At 39.7% G+C, this 16,072-nt stretch overlaps 1 protein-coding gene across 3 annotated transcripts in view; it reads right to left on the bottom strand.

Annotated features, from left to right (window-relative positions):
- Positions 1 to 3,967: 3,967 nt before the first annotated feature.
- CDK14 (cyclin dependent kinase 14) overlaps positions 3,968 to 16,072 on the bottom strand; it is a 273,801-nt gene continuing 261,696 nt past the window's right edge. For all 3 annotated transcript variants that reach the window (XM_063127120.1, XM_063127135.1, XM_063127127.1), the window contains one exon: positions 3,968 to 6,117. The gene's annotated coding sequence lies outside the window, so the exon portion shown is untranslated. The remainder of the gene's footprint in view (positions 6,118 to 16,072) is intronic.

Here is a 16,072-nt window from a genome sequence, read left to right on the forward strand (position 1 = left end):
TGATCCACCCTGTATCCAGCAGCCCTAGCCCTAGGATCCCTAGCAGTTACAGACATCATTTTAGTGCAGGCACCAATGAAATCAGCAATTACATACATGTATCACCCCATTTAATGAGCAGTTCCTTTGCTTCCTGCATCGCCATTCCTGCTATACCTCTACTGTCATCACAGGGGAGGCGGAAGCCTTCCAAGATGGCTGTGATAGCCGCATCATCAGGCAGTGCCGCCACAGTAAACAGAACCTGAGGGGTGTAATGGCGCTTCAACGAGGTAGGAGAAATGGATGCTTTGTACGGGGAAATTGCAAGAGGGGATTTTAAAAACTCTATTGTAAAATTGCTCCAAAAAACTAATGCGAAACACGAAATGGCAGCTGCAGCGAGCGTATCAATCAGCAGTCCAGAGCGGCCATAGAGTCCACTGGCTAGAGCGCCGCCGCCTAGTTTTATTTATTTATTTATTACATTTTTATACTGCCCAATAGCCAAAGCTCTCTGGGCGCCTCACAAAAATTAAAACCATAATAAAATAACCAACATGTTAAAAGCACAATTACAAAATACAGTATAAAAAGCACAACCAGGATAAAAACATGCAGCAAAATTGATATAAGATTAAAATACAGTTAGAGTTAGTCCACTCTGTACTGGAAGCTCTATGCCTTAACCCCTTAAACCCTTAACCATGGCCCCTTAACCACAGACATGTTTCAGACTACACTTTTAGCCATGATTATTGCTGCCAACTATGTTGCACAACATGGTTAGTGACCCTAACCGCAATGTGGTTAACAGGGCAGATGGTTAGGAAAAACATGTGTCAGATGACACCGTTAACCACAGTTAAGCATTCTGTTAACCATTTTGTGTGTTGTCTGAATAGGGCCAATGTTTCTGCTTTTCATACATTATATGTTCTTCAAACATTTTAAAGTTCTGAATTTTAAAATTCTGAGTTATACTATGAATCGTACATAAAAACACCAAGGAGCGTAGAAATCCTGTTACACTTTATTAAATATCATATTACATGAAAACAGTAAACACCTGACAAACCATTACATCTTTCATAATACAGACAAATTACACGTTGAAAACAATGTAACATTTATTTAACCATACTGCTTACTAAGCTGTCATTCTAAAGTGTGTGGCTATATGCATGTATACATATTTTAATATTAACATTGAGTACCAAACCCCTGTTAAAAAGAGCACCTTTTTTGTGCCTCATATAAAGATTCCCAGCAAGGGAAGATTTTGTATGTAGCACTGCAGAAGTGCAGTTTTTGGGGGAACGGGATAGGGAATTTCATAGTGCATCGTTTCAATTTTTGCTTTTAAGAATATTGCAAGGCAACAACATATATAATTACCTCCACACCTTTATGTCAAGAGAGAAGGCCATGGTTATCATCAACAATGGAATATAATTTTATTTATATGGTGTCCATATTCAGTGCTGATCTGTACAGTCTAAATGCCGTTTTTCATATTGGATTATAAAACCAGTAATATTGTTTTGTATGAGGCACGCTCCACAGCCACCACACGTGCAATTGTGGGTTGGTGTGTGCACATTAAAGAGAGCATACTCAAGGTCTATCCCCGAGGTTTGTCGAAAGTTAAACCAGAATGAATAGGAAATGTCTATACAAAGTTCTTCTACGCACCAAAAGGAAGACTTGTTGGCAAGTCTCTTCAGCCACCGTGTATTAACATTTCCTGTGCTGCTAATCCACCTTATTCTTAAAATAACTCAGAAGATACTATATAGTCAAGAAATGGCAATGCTATTAACAAGGCCCAGGTGTTCTGCATGTTTGGAAGGGTTGTTCTGAAGGCGTCAACCCTTGAAGCAAAATGCTTCTATCTCCTCATTTAATTTATTATCTTAGGTTATGGAAACTTTCTCTAAAGATCATTTCTATTACAATCCCTCCACTTCTCATGTGGTAGAATCCATCCTATCTTTCACTGCAAGCTGACAACGCTCTCTCCTTACAGCTTCAGAATCATTTCCCCTCTATTCATAGGTAAGTCCACTAAAACAAGCAGCAGTATATTTGTAAGGGAATTGTAAGGAACAGGAACGCTGTCTCACTTCTATTACTGACCACATAGGCTCAATGCATACATTATCAAAGCAGCATGGTTGCTTCTCCCTCCCACTCATGCACCTTATTGCTGGCTCTTCGATCATTCTGGAAGCATTTGAAGGACAGAATCCTGTGAAATGGTTGAGCACATAGGTAGTATTTATGCCCGTCCATGTGGGAGTAATAAGACTCCATGAAGTTAATCAGTCAAAACTTATTGGAAAGGTATAGGAACCATGTTACTTTAGTAACATAGGAATCAGGCCACAATTATTGACATATACATGGAAAACTGAGGATATGAACTGTGCCATTTCAAGTACCTAGAAAGAGGGCAGGAATTGTACCAAGTCTTAGCTCTCGTTGCAATATGCTCAGAGCAGCTTCAGGCATTACATAACATGGGGAAAATAGAAAGTGCAGGTGACACGGCTATTTGTTTTTTGAGGGCTTCATTGTTCAACATTCCCATCTCCTGCTGCAGTCAAGTGCACAAGGTTCAGATCCAAAGAGACCTTGCACAGCTGACAATGGAGGTAGTTGCAAAATGTTAACTCCCATGTTATGTAGTGTTCAAAGCCATCCTGAATTGCCCACCTGAACTCTCCAGAATAGACTTCTGGGAATTAGTGGTTTTGTACAAGTGACTCTTTAGGGAATAATGGGTAAAATGGCCATACAGGGAGCTATGAAAATATTACCCAACGTTGGGTTTCAAAAGGCATTCAGAAACATTTAGAATGTTGGAAGATATTTTGGAGATACATTCTATGTAGTTTTGCACTGTGCTCTGGAAAAGGGATGCTGGATCACTACTCTCTACGTTGTGGTCTTGGATAGATAGGTAACAGTGCACTGGATTTTTCTTCCAATTAGGCCGATGATGTGGATCCAGGTGACCATCCTGCACAACATCAGGCTGTTTTCCATAAATCACATTATTGCAGCTCTCTACTTACACTCCAATGATCACCCTATCTCCCTAATAAAAACTAAACATCCACTACAAAGGTCAAACTCAGCTGTCTTAAATTTACCCACTTGAACTGCATGAAAATCTGTTGAAATCTCATCACCTTAGGAAAACCCAACAGTAACTTCTTTAAGACCCAACCAGTAATTTTCCTTCCTGTGCATGCTTTTGGAATGATTTCTATGAAGGGATACAAACGGACAATAGCATTGGAATTGAAATCTACTTTAATCCACAGGAGTTCTACAGGAAAGATCTGAGAAAAATGTACCATTCTGATCACCGATCCTTCTTGTAAAGTATGTGTGGATTTTAGATTCTTCCACTTTTATGCATGTAATCTCTACAGGAAATCATTCTAAAACCCCTCACTGTCTGGTGAGCTCTAAAGCAGACACCTTATTTCTTCATTCTACACAGGAAACTGCGTTGACTGTGCCAACCTCTTTGGGTGGAACAGGGTCGTATTTGGGCTGTGGGAGAGGGTGCAGATTGGACCCCTTGCGCCCTGGAGCCAAGGGGTGGAGCTAAGGGGTGCTGATGTTTTCCATTTAGGGCTGGACTGAAAAAGGAGGGTGTCCTCCCAATAAAGAAGCCTCTGGCTTAAACAGCTGTAGCACCCATTTGGATTGCATGTGGAAGAAGATGATGGAAATGACAGTGAATGTGTGCTAAGAAAAACTAGGGCTTTCATGGCCACTAAGCCCTTCCCATGTCCCTAAATCAGGACTCTTAGGCCTTAGCTAGACCTAAGGTTTATCTCGAGATCGTCCTGGGGTCATCCCTGTTCATGTAAATGACACACCGGAGATCCCGGGAGCAGGCAGGGATGACCCCAGGATAAACCTTAGGTCTAGCTAAGGCCTTAGATTAAAAAAACATGTATTTGGAGAGATATGTTTGCAGTTTGCAGACTCTCAGTTTTTGAGAGCTGATAACTAGGATATTATTGGCTAATATGTTCAATGGCATCAATGACTATTTTTTAAAAAGAAGTGTTGAAAGCACACATTCACACCCACAATCACAAAACTTAAGCAGAAGCCCTGAATGTTTGATTTATTGTGGATAATAAGGTGCTAGGCATTTAGCCCATGGAAGGGAGTACTTCAGTGGAATTACTCTCTACATCAAACCATCAGATGCTTCAACGAAGAGCGTAACTGCCTCCCTCCCTCCCTCCTTAAGCTGCCAAAGTTAAGAGATTTACAGGATCTACCCTCATTTTCTTAATTGAAACCTTTGTTACATTTTCAAAGATTCCTCATATTTTTGCAAGCACTGAGACTTTTTTTTTTTAAAAAAAGACCCTCATCTTGAAACAACCAACTGAATATATGACCTAATTTGAGAAAGATCACATTCAAAAGGTTGAGTATGAAAATCAAAGCAAATCATAGTTAAGGCATTTGTGTTATGTTCAAACTGTTCCACCAGATTTTCTGATTATCTGTTTTTACAGATATAAAATATTAATTCAAGATATGCTTTTGGAAGTATTTAGGTAGTAAAATTGTCATGATCAGAATGGAGATACACGTTTTAATTGTTGTACAACTACTGGGAAGAATATCATAAGCCTTCTGCAAAATAAATCTTCTGCAAAATTAAGTATTAGCCAAATCCAAACATTATAAAGCCATCAGTTTAAGAAAGAAACTACAGCATGGGTCATATATCCCTGTTTTTGTCCTTTCTCTAAGAAAGCATTAGATGCTGTAATCAAGGTGTTACAAAAAATAGATGTGTTTTTAGGCAGCTGAAGTACTAGGGAGGCAATGTAGCTTTCCGTGTTGAATAAAATGACTGAGAAAGCCCCACTGTAAGCTTGTCTAATTTACATTTTGGATTTGCTCCATTCCCCATCTCCTAGAATTCAAGTATTATTAATGATATTAGGGATGGCGTGTGGCAGGCAAAAGCAGCTACAGTCCTTAAGATTCCCATAGGTTCCACCAAAACCACTTTCCCTCAAAAGGAGGAAAGCAGAAGTCCTTTCCTAATTTAACAATTGCTTCTATCTTTAAAGATTTGAACAATTATTGGGGAAAAGCCTATTTGAAGTGACATTATTCAATCATATCTGAACATCTTAGAAAAATAACTGGAAAGATGCTTTGGTTTGGAAGAGCAAGTATTTGGAATTTGGATGACTATTCAAAACTAGGTGTTTTTTTAAATGGCTCATTCAGCAACTAGAGTTTCTATACCATAGTGCTTATCCTAATGTAAACTCATTTTTCCTTCATCTTCTCTACTTTGCTTCTTAGAAAATATTTTTGAACTAAGCTACATGAAAAAGTAAAAATGCAACCACAAAAACAGCAAAAGTGCCTTATTCTAAGAAGGGTGTAGAATATTTGAAGTACTCCATACTATCATATTCATATATCACCATGGCAGGTCTGTTTTGACATCTGCCAAGTTATGCATCATAGACAGAGTACCCAAATTCAGAGATTCTGACTAAGATGCCCTTATTGCCGTGGTTAAATAATGGAACATGATATTTCCTAGCAGTAAGAAATGGACATAGTTGTAAGATACTGACTGTGTCACAACCAACCTGCAAGATTTACTCTAGCTTAAAATATATTTCTGACAAATTGCAAAAGGTGTGGAACCTCTCAATGAATACACCAACTGTTTCATGTCATGACTGGCTTTTATCTACAGACATTACTGAGGATGTGTGTGAACACCAAACATGTTGTCTTAATGTATTAAAGACACTGCTGGTGTGCTGCAGTGGAAAAACAAAATAAAACCAAACACAAAAGGCTGAGAGGAAAGAACATGCCACATATCAGTAAGAAAAAAACAAACATAATCTTCACCGAGGTCTCTGAAATCACGAAGTATCAAAATGCGTGCAAGGTTTTAAATAAACTAAGGAGGGGGGAAGGGGAACAAGATCTTGCCAGCATCATTTTTGTTGTGACAGAAATCCACCACTGAGAAAGGAAACAGGGCCATGATGTCTTCATAGTGTAGGCTCTCTTATTAGGTTTTGTTTCTCTCCTCTGCTCTGGTGATCTCAATTTCTATAAGAAAAAAAAACACAATAAAGGTTAGGATGAGAAACACTTCATAATTTTGAGACTCAATGGTGGTAAACAATGCTATTCCTATTCTCTCTGTTCACTCTAACCAAAGTAAGTAAACCCAATACACATTTACCCCCAAAGAGAGATGGACCCTGTTCAGATGACATGCTAAGCCACAGTGGTTAAGCATTTTCAGATAAACATTATGGCTTTGCATGTCATGTGGACCATTCCTAACCATAGTGGATACATAAATACGGTTTAAACACGCTCACTAACCATTTGCTGCAAAAGGGTTAGCAGCCTAACCATGGTTTAGCATGTTGTCTGAACAGGCCCACCAAGAGCAGGCTTCAGGTTTGCATGCTCTTCTCTAACCGCCAAGGTTCAATTCCCAACATCTCTCCTAAGGAGTATATAATTTGAACAGTGCTCTAGAAACGGTCCTTAAAATCAATACGTATTTACTAAATTACTATTACTCACGTCAGGATACCATTTTGTAATTTGGTGCAAGATAAGTAAATTTTTCATGTAACTTTTCTTGGCCTCAATTCTCAATATGTAGAATGTGTAGAATGTGAAGTCCTCGAAAGAAACCTCCCGCTTATTTGTTTACTATTTATTTTGTATTGTCTCTTCCTAGCACAAATTATTACATACTTTCTTTTAGGCTTTCTCAAGTACCTCTTTCTCAATGTTTTCCAACCTGTTCATTTTAGGTGAGATGGTGATGCCTTGCGCTTCATGGGCCAAGTAAGGGGTCTGCAATGTTGTGAGTGCATGTGTACCCACATTTCATTACTGATGCAAATCAAAATGTAAAGAATAAATACCTATAATAAGGAGGCACTGCTCAACTTGGACATAGCTGAATTTTCTACATCAATGTAGAGACCTATTCAAAGAAAAGGTTTTTTTCCCAAGTATCAAGTTATTTCAGAAGGAAAAAGCTTGGATTGTATGTACTCTTTAATGTTTGTCACTTATACAAGTGTACATAGTTGAATGTGAGCACACTGTTGATCCATGGTCACTACAGAGATCAGGAGCAACTGGTTCTTTCTATTTCCAGCAGAAGCTGGCTGTGCAGCCAGTGCTAATTTGTTGACCTCCATGACAATAACAAAGCCACATCCCTTTCCTTAGACCAGAGGTAAGACTGCCTTGAGTCAGTGATGGGTGTGGAGACAGGAATGTGTGCCACAAAACACGCTCTATTATCTTGGGTAGGCCATTTACTCTACTGAGGACAGCTTGTAAGCAAAAAATGAGGTCATCACAAGGAGTTTCTGTCCATGGGAAGAAGTTTGCTGCCACAATGGACACACTTTCAGAAAGGTGCGCACGGGGGGGGGGGGGGGGGGAGATATGTCCCATGGAGGCCAAGCTGGCAGTCAAAGGAGAACTGAGGGAATAAGGGAACCTACTACAGATATACCCCTAGGATGGTTAGGGGAGGGTTCCTGCTAAAATTAATCAGTTATAGAAGTTTTCCAAAACAGGGCTGCACACAGGCACAGAGCTCATATGTGTGATGCACAGAGATCACGAAGAACTCTTTATTTGATAGACAGAGGGAAGCACAAGTAGCAATGGGTTCACAATAGAGGTCAAGAATTGGTTGTTAATGCAGGAATGGTTGGATAATTGTTGGAAGTTATGAAAGCTCTACTTCCAGTAATATCAGCAATTTTAGAAAAACCAGTTTGCACTTAATCTGTAAAGAGGCATGCTGGGGTTTCTAAATTTGGTTGGAAATGAAGTTGGCCAGAATCCCTGATGCCAACATGTGTATCTCAGTAATGAAGGCAGTATATTCTGCAGATGCTTTAGGGTACTATCTCCAGACAAAGACAGAATGGTACCTTATTAATGTATTCTAGTGACTAATAACTACTTCTGAAAGATTCTAGGTTCCATAACTAACTAGCCTCATTTATAATTTAGCACTGAAGTTGGTTCTCAACGTATGCAATGCAACATATTTTTCCATGTTGGGAATGACCAAGAGGGTAAGTATAAAGATTGCCCCTCCCCTGGCCAACCATTATGCCTGTTGGACTAGAGACTAGGCACAGTATTCCATCGTGCCGTTGCACAGGGGGCCAAGTTCACCGGTACTGGTGCATGTGTGGTTCCTGCCACTGGTGTCTGTGATGCAGCACTTCCAGGGACAAGCCCCCAAATGAACAGCAACACTCATTTATGGAAGGGGTGTGACCTGTCCCTTCAAGAAATGGGGTTCTACTCATTTTGGGGGTTGCCCCTGGAAGCACTACATCATGGGACACCTGTGGTAGGGGCTGCACATGCAACAGGACTGGCAGCTCTGCTCGCCTGCACAAGGGCATGATTGGATCTTGCCCTAGATTTATAAATAGGAATGACAACTATATTCACACTATGGTACTTTTGCTTAAGTATACTGAATGCAGTTTGCACTTCCTTAATTCTTAATTTCAAATGTGCATTTGCTGGTGTAGGTAAGAACTAGCAGGACTCTGATCACTTTATTCTAATGGTGTCACCAAAACATTCCATTATTTTGCATTTCCAAAACAATCTGAAACTCCTGAGTGCAAGGAAATGAGCTAATCTAAAGTCTAAGAGACATTGCCCAAGTCTCAAACATGCAACATCCATTTTCGCAGCAGCCCAAAACACTAAAGGACAGTCCTCAGCTTGTTTGCAATCTTGCTTCTTGAAAATAGCTAACACAGAAGAATGTTCAATTATTTTTTTGTCCTGATCAGGTGGGAATCAAGGTTTTTCTTGGAAACTTTGCAGATGGAGATAATGGCCCTCAGTCATATCTTGTGTATAAAAGCAAATGCTGCAAAATTGAGTATTTGCTGCTTCCGATTTCCCAAGAGGAAGTCTTGTTGAAGGAGTTCCTCAAAAATCCTTTTGATGCATAAGCAGACAGCATTAAAAATGAACTTTTAATTTTGAGATTATTATTATTATTACGGTATTATTATTATTGCGGTATTATTCTCATTCTTAATAAAATTTATATTACAACTTAGACTAATCTACACCAAGCAGGATATTGCATTATGAAAGTAGTATATAAAAGGGAGGAGCAATACTACTGCTTTATAGCGGTATTGAAGTGCACTGACAACTGTTGGGGCCTATTGACACATACCATATTCCGTTTTCAAACTGCTTTCATAGTGCTATATCCTGCTTGGTGTAGATTAGGCCCTTATATGCTTAAAAAAATTCAAGGAGATGAACAATTTAAAACATTAAAAGGAACAGTAAAATGGTAAAACATTAAAAGGGCATCACTTAAAACACTACATTAAAAAAGACACATCTTCGCACCCTTTCTATAAGCCAAGAGAGTGGGACCCAATCCTAGTTCTTGAGGAAGCGCATCCCGTAGTTTGGGAGCAACACAGGAGAAAGCAGAAAAGCAGAGAGGTGTGCATATATATGTGTGCAGATGTGATTTCCCAGAACATCTTTACAGAAAGAAAATAAACATGTGCAGAATGCAACTGAAAGGTTGAAGAACCAATATAATCATCTTTTTTAAAATCATGTACAGAAATTTTATAGCATATAAAGTCTCTTTTCTCATAAATAAAAGAAATCCATTTCTGATTCCACCTTAAACAAAAAAAGCCATAGTGACTTTAAAATACTGTTGGTGCCAGTCTGAGGGGAACAGAGGAGAGGAAAAGCATTTGATTTTCAATATTAATCCTAGTTCAAGGCGTGGTGGGTAGGGCAAGGGGTCATTATTTTCTGAATATTTGTCCCCATCTTTAAAAAAATCAATTTAGGGAACACTAGCTTATTTTTGCATATACCACGATGCCTAAAATGACGTTTAATTGGACATATATTCTGAGAAATGGGATGGGGGCAGTGCTCCCACAGTGTTCTTAGCATGCTGAACACACCCAAGGCTCAATGACTTTACAGTGCAGCTGGCTTAGCACTACTGCTGTGTTTTTTTCTTCCAATCACACTATTTTTTTTTAAGGAAAGAGATAATGAAGAGGACGCCTTTTCCAATTTAATTCTATTAGGCATAAGCAGCACTCCCTCTCATGCACTGGACAATCATTCTTTCCTTGTTCACGTTTTACTGAAGTCATCTTTTGTGAAACAGCTATTAAAAGAAATTCTATTATTGACAAAAACATGTCTTTGGCGAACAACTTTATGCAGGTCTTTTGCTATACATGTTAATGAACTGGAACACCAATACCCATAATGCAACTTCGTTCTGACCCACACGCCCTATGAACCAGATTTCCTTCTTTCCTTTTTTTTTTTTAATTCAATTTTCTTAAAACCAACTGTCAGCATCATGTGATAGAAGAGATGAAAAATGAAAATGAGCAATCCTGCTGTGCAGGTGAGTGACCTGTGGGAGACAGCTCTGCCTGGTAGGATTTTTACACGTACCATCAGACACAGACCAATTGATTAGATCATCTTATTCTCGCCACCAACCAGGCTCAAGAGACTAATTAGAGAGAGTACTGCCTGCGCAGGCACCCCATTGACACCTAATTTGCTCAGCCAAAGCCTTTGGGGAGAATGTATTATCTCTGCAGCTGCACTTCATGCATTTCTGATTTGAGGCAGAAGCAAGAAGCACTTCATCACGCTTCTGAGCAAACTGAATGTAAGAAACTTTAAGTGCTAAATACAAGCAGACACAAATTAAACCTGGCCAGACTCACATCAATTCAGCTTCCCCACCCCCTCTCCCTTATGCATATGCACATGAATTATATTGATATTCTTCGGTTAGCACACTTATGCACACATATCTACTTATATAAACAGATTGCAAATATACTACAAACATGTAATCTTTCTGTCTCATACAACCCTTGATCACACATAGTTTCTTGTTTCTAGCTTTAAAAGTAAATGCTCTTGTGCTCAATAAGACAGGGAGTGTTAGCTTAACTGGGCAATTTTTCCTCAGGCCAGGATCATGCAGGCAGCTGCCTATAAGCGAAGTTTTTATTCGTAGCTGTAGTAATGTTAGCAGTGTGGTTGAGTTAATGGTCCTATTAGTGGTGGTAATACCCATTCTGGCCTGATTGTAGCTATAAGGATTCTGTTCCTGTCTAAATCATGCATGCATTTAATTGAGTACCATTGTTTACTGGGGATTAACAGGAAGCTACTATGAGCATAGTTCAATTGAGGATTAATTTTATAGAGACACAGGTTTAATTTTCCCCAATCCCTCTTATTGCAAAAATAAACTAGAACCCATTTATAAGGCTCAATTTTGTTTAAAGAAATTGAGGGGAAGTGAACTCAGCTGAATATTAGCAGTTTTCAGATTAATACTAATTGCATCATTTTTGGCTACTTTATTATTTTATAAAAGTATAATTTATAACTTTGTAGGCTAGAATTTATTTATAAATAAATAAAGGTATAGGTGAGGATGGGATAAAATTATTCCCCAAGTTGTATAAGTAACACGAGGAGGCCTAGTAGGAAGGGGCAGCTATGTTATCAGCTCCACTGGCTGCCTCAATGGAGTTTACTAGAGAGCTCTGATTCCAAACAATCTAGCTGAGTATTGTCGACCCGGACTAGCTGCGGATCTCCAGGGCTTCAAACAGGACTTTCCCAGCCCCATTTGGAGATCTTGAGGGTGAACCTGGGATACCTCTGCATACAAAGCAGGCACTGTGCCACTGAGCTGGGATCCTTCTCTTACAAAAGCTCAGTGAATCTATTCTTTCCTTGGGACTAATAGGAAATTGGCTTGGTGGTATAGTCCCCTCAGGTTTCTTTTAGCTTGCCACTTGCAGAATATCTTTCATTCCATTTATCTTCAAAGTATGCAAACCTAGGATCCATCTTTAGCCCTCAATTTGTAATGTGGGATCCACTTTTATTTATTTTTTAATCCTATGCATCAGTCTCTCTCCTTTCTGAAGACCTGATGCAAAGGACAAAAGGATGCCTGTGTACCTCTAATATTTGGGCAAAAGAAGAGAATTTGGCAGGTGCGGTATTTCTCACCATTGTGTAATGTGCTGTGGTCACCACAATCCCCTCTTATATATAACTATTAAAGTTGTATTATGAAAAATATTTCATAAGAAATACCATTTCAGCAGCACTGGTTTTTGCACTATTAATAATCTATCTACTATGCTATACTAAGAAGCAACTATCATTTCTTTTTAAAATATTTGGTTTTACTTTTAAGTGTTATCGAACTAACTGGTGCATTTGCTCGGAAATAAAGCCCCACTGAAATCAGTGTGACTTGCTTCCAAGTAAATATGTTTCAGACAGGGGTGTATGTGTGCGTGCTCAGAATCAGGGTGCGTTTCATTCTCAGACATGAAAAGATATAATAGATTCCTTCCTGGACATTTTTCATGTAAAGCCTTATTCAAATGGTAATTAAAAAGGCGTTGTGGATCTTGTGTTCCACTAAGATTTAAGAAAAGAAATGGGGGAGGGGGAGAGAGAAAATATAGATTTGGTCAGGGAACATCACGTCTTTTTCTGAAAAAGAAAGAGGAAATCTAATTGGGAAATTACATGGGAGATCTAGTTGGGAGAAATCACAAAAGTTACAGAGGTAATCTATTTTAAGTGTCGAGAAAACCATCTAAAATAAAAGACTACAATTGCTTCATTTTACTCCAGTTACTAAATGTGCCAAAAGATTGAGATAGTAGCTTGCATCTGAAAATGAAAATCCTAAATCAGACAGGGACCTATGGCAAGCCATAGTCCTAATTGTACTGCATTTTTGAAGATTTGTTTGCTTTACCTGTTGCAGTTCTATTCTTACAATACTGAAATGAATTACACCTGTGCGAGCTTGCATAAATAAGACCTATTAACCATAGTTATATACTCATCACTGCACTTGGCTCAATAATTTCAATAAGAAAGAATGTAGAACATTAATACAGTATCTTTTCAAAATTATGTAGGTGTGTGTGTACATATAAATTGTATATATATATATACAATTTTTTATTCATGTCTACTTTTTCTTGATCATGCCTCCAATGAGCTTGAGTTTTGCAGATTTCCACATCCCGTCTGGATATATTGCCATATTGATTCGATACGGTGCTCATTGTCATGTGTATTGAGCTGAATAGTTCAATCTACTTTTGGCCACTAATGTCTCAACACAGAACCTGCAAAAACCTATCCAGGTCAACCTGTCTACCAATACACTTCTCTTGATCATTCAGCCCACTTGTTCTGTACAGCTACACTGAAATGAAGAAAGGTTTGGATTTTAATTTGGCATTCATCACAGATGACTTTGAAAAGGACCTCAAATTCACTTTATGATTTTCATTGTAGTATGAAAGTACACTGCAGGCTACAGTTTTAAGTATGGTAGAAGCACAGGAAAATAAGTTTCTGCACAGGCAAGGGCTTAGCAAACTATAGTAATAATTGCTGCTTATCAAAGAGGGCAGTCATATCAACAAAGCAAGGAAACAATATTTAAAGAGGCTTCCTTACCAAGCCACTAATTTAATTCTAACTCCTAATAAGTAATTAAATATATGGGAGGTTAGAGGACCTGGCACTCTAAAAGGCATACGGGGATGTGTGGTTTATTGCATAAGTCTTGGGTAAACGTATTGCCAACGATAAATAAAATTTCTGAGTCATTACTTTTATTTTTTGGCTCCTCTTTTTGACAATACATGGGTGCTCTTCTTGACAAGAGAGTTTCACCACTTGGTTTTTAACAAGCTAAGACTTGAAAAAGCCTTTTTAGTTATGACTTAGCCCAGTGTCTCTTTTATTGCAGAAAATCATTTTGACTTTTACTAGGTAAAAACTAAACCAGTCACATAGATAGAACTTTGTATTTGCAAAAACTGGTTATTTTGCAGGTGTCTAGCAATTTTAATGTAAGGTTCTGTCACAGCTACTTTTAATAGTGGTCACATTCTCTCCAAAGCCTCCTTTGAAGGGGAGGCTTTGGAGAGAAAGAACACCTTGAGCCCTACCCACAGCCACTGGGCAGTATCTCTGGCCAGGCCTTAGTTCGTATGCTGAGCCTGGTGAACACACAGAAGGGGACCCCTGCAGCGACTGGACACGGTGCGGTCCAATATCCTGGCTAGCAATGCTGCCTTTCCCACCAGGTCTCCGCTGGCATGCCAGAGCCAGAGAATAAGAGGCCCCTCTGTACCGAGCAGTGGCCTTCTCTGAGAGCAAAAGTGAACCCCCTCCCAACTAAATGTAAGCCCTGTGATCCCTTCTAGGGCAGGATAGGGCAGTGAAAAACAAAAGATAATAATAAAAGTGTCAAGAAAATGCAACTACAGCTGGGCTCTTAGGAGCTCCAGCTCAGCACAACATCTTGGCTCAGAAGGCAGAGCTGGTCTGGGAGGATAGGGTAGGGACTCCCCCTGAAGAAACAACTTTGGTTCTGCCTACTTACTCCAGAGGGAGGTGCCATCTCAAGGTTCATAGAATCATAGAATCATAGAATAGCAGAGTTGGAAGGGGCCTACAAGGCCATCGAGTCCAACCCCCTGCTCAATGCAGGAATCCACCCTAAAGCATCCCTGACAGATGGTTGTCCAGCTGCCTCTTGAATGCCTCTAGTGTGGGAGAGCCCACAACCTCCCATGGTAACTGATTCCACCGTCGCACTGCTCTAACAGTTAGGAAGTTTTTCCTGATGTCCAGCTGGAATTTGGCTTCAACTTGAGCCCGTTATTCCGTGTCCTGCACCCTGGGAGGATCGAGAAGAGAACCTGGCCCTCCTCTGTGTGACAACCTTTTAAGTATTTGAAGAGTGCTATCATGTCTCCCCTCAATCTTCTCTTCTCCAGGCTAAACATGCCCAGTTCTTTCAGTCTCTATTCATAGGGCTTTGTTTCTAGACCTCTGATCATCCTGGTTGCCCTCTTCTGAACACGCTCCAGCTTGTCTGCGTCCTTCTTGAATTGTGGAGCCCAGAACTGGACACAATACTCTAGATGAGGCCTAACCAGGGCCGAATAGAGAGGAACCAGTACCTCACGCGATTTGGAAGCTATACTTCTATTAATGCAGCCCAAAATAGCATTTGCCTTTCTTGCAGCCATATTGCACTGTTGGCTCATATTCAGCTTGTGATCTACAACAATTCCAAGATCTTTCTCGTTTGTAGTATTGCTGAGCCAAGTGTCCCCCATCTTGTAACTGTGCATTTGGTTTCTATTCCCTAAATGTAGAACTTGGCATTTATCCCTATTAAATTTCATTCTGTTGTTTTCAGCCCAGCACTCCAGCCTATCAAGATCACTTTGAAGTTTGTTTCTGTCTTCCAGGGTATTAGCTATCCCACCCAATTTTGTGTCATCTGCAAATTTGATCAGCGTTCCCTGCACCTCCTCGTCCAAATCATTAATAAAAACGTTGAAGAGCATTGGGCCCAGTACTGAGCCCTGCGGCACCCCACTCGTTGCCTCTCCCCAGTTTGAGAAGGTTCCATTGATAAGTACTCTTTGAGTCCGATTCTGTAGCCAGCTGTGGATCCACCTAATAGTTGTTCCATCTAGCCCACTTTTAGCTAGTTTGTTAATCAGAATGTCATGTGGTACTTTGTCAAAAGCTTTGCTGAAGTCAAGATATATGACATCCACAGCATTCCCACAGTCCACAAGGGAGGTTATCCTATCAAAAAATGAGATCAAATTAGTCTGACAGGATTTGTTCCTGACAAATCCATGTTGGCTTCTAGTAATCACTGCATTGATTTCAAGGTGTTTACAGATTGACTTCTTTATAATCTGCTCCAGAATTTTCCCAGGGATGGATGTCAGACTGACTGGTCTGTAGTTCCCAGGTTCCTCCTTTTTGCCCTTTTTGAAGATAGGGACAACGTTAGCCCTCCTCCAGTCGTCCGGCACCTCACCCATCTTCCATGATTTTGCAAAGATAATAGTCAAAGGTTCTGAGAGTT

The sequence above is a fragment of the Elgaria multicarinata genome, chromosome 1 (genome assembly GCF_023053635.1).
Source record: "Elgaria multicarinata webbii isolate HBS135686 ecotype San Diego chromosome 1, rElgMul1.1.pri, whole genome shotgun sequence".
Taxonomy (NCBI): domain Eukaryota; kingdom Metazoa; phylum Chordata; class Lepidosauria; order Squamata; family Anguidae; genus Elgaria; species Elgaria multicarinata.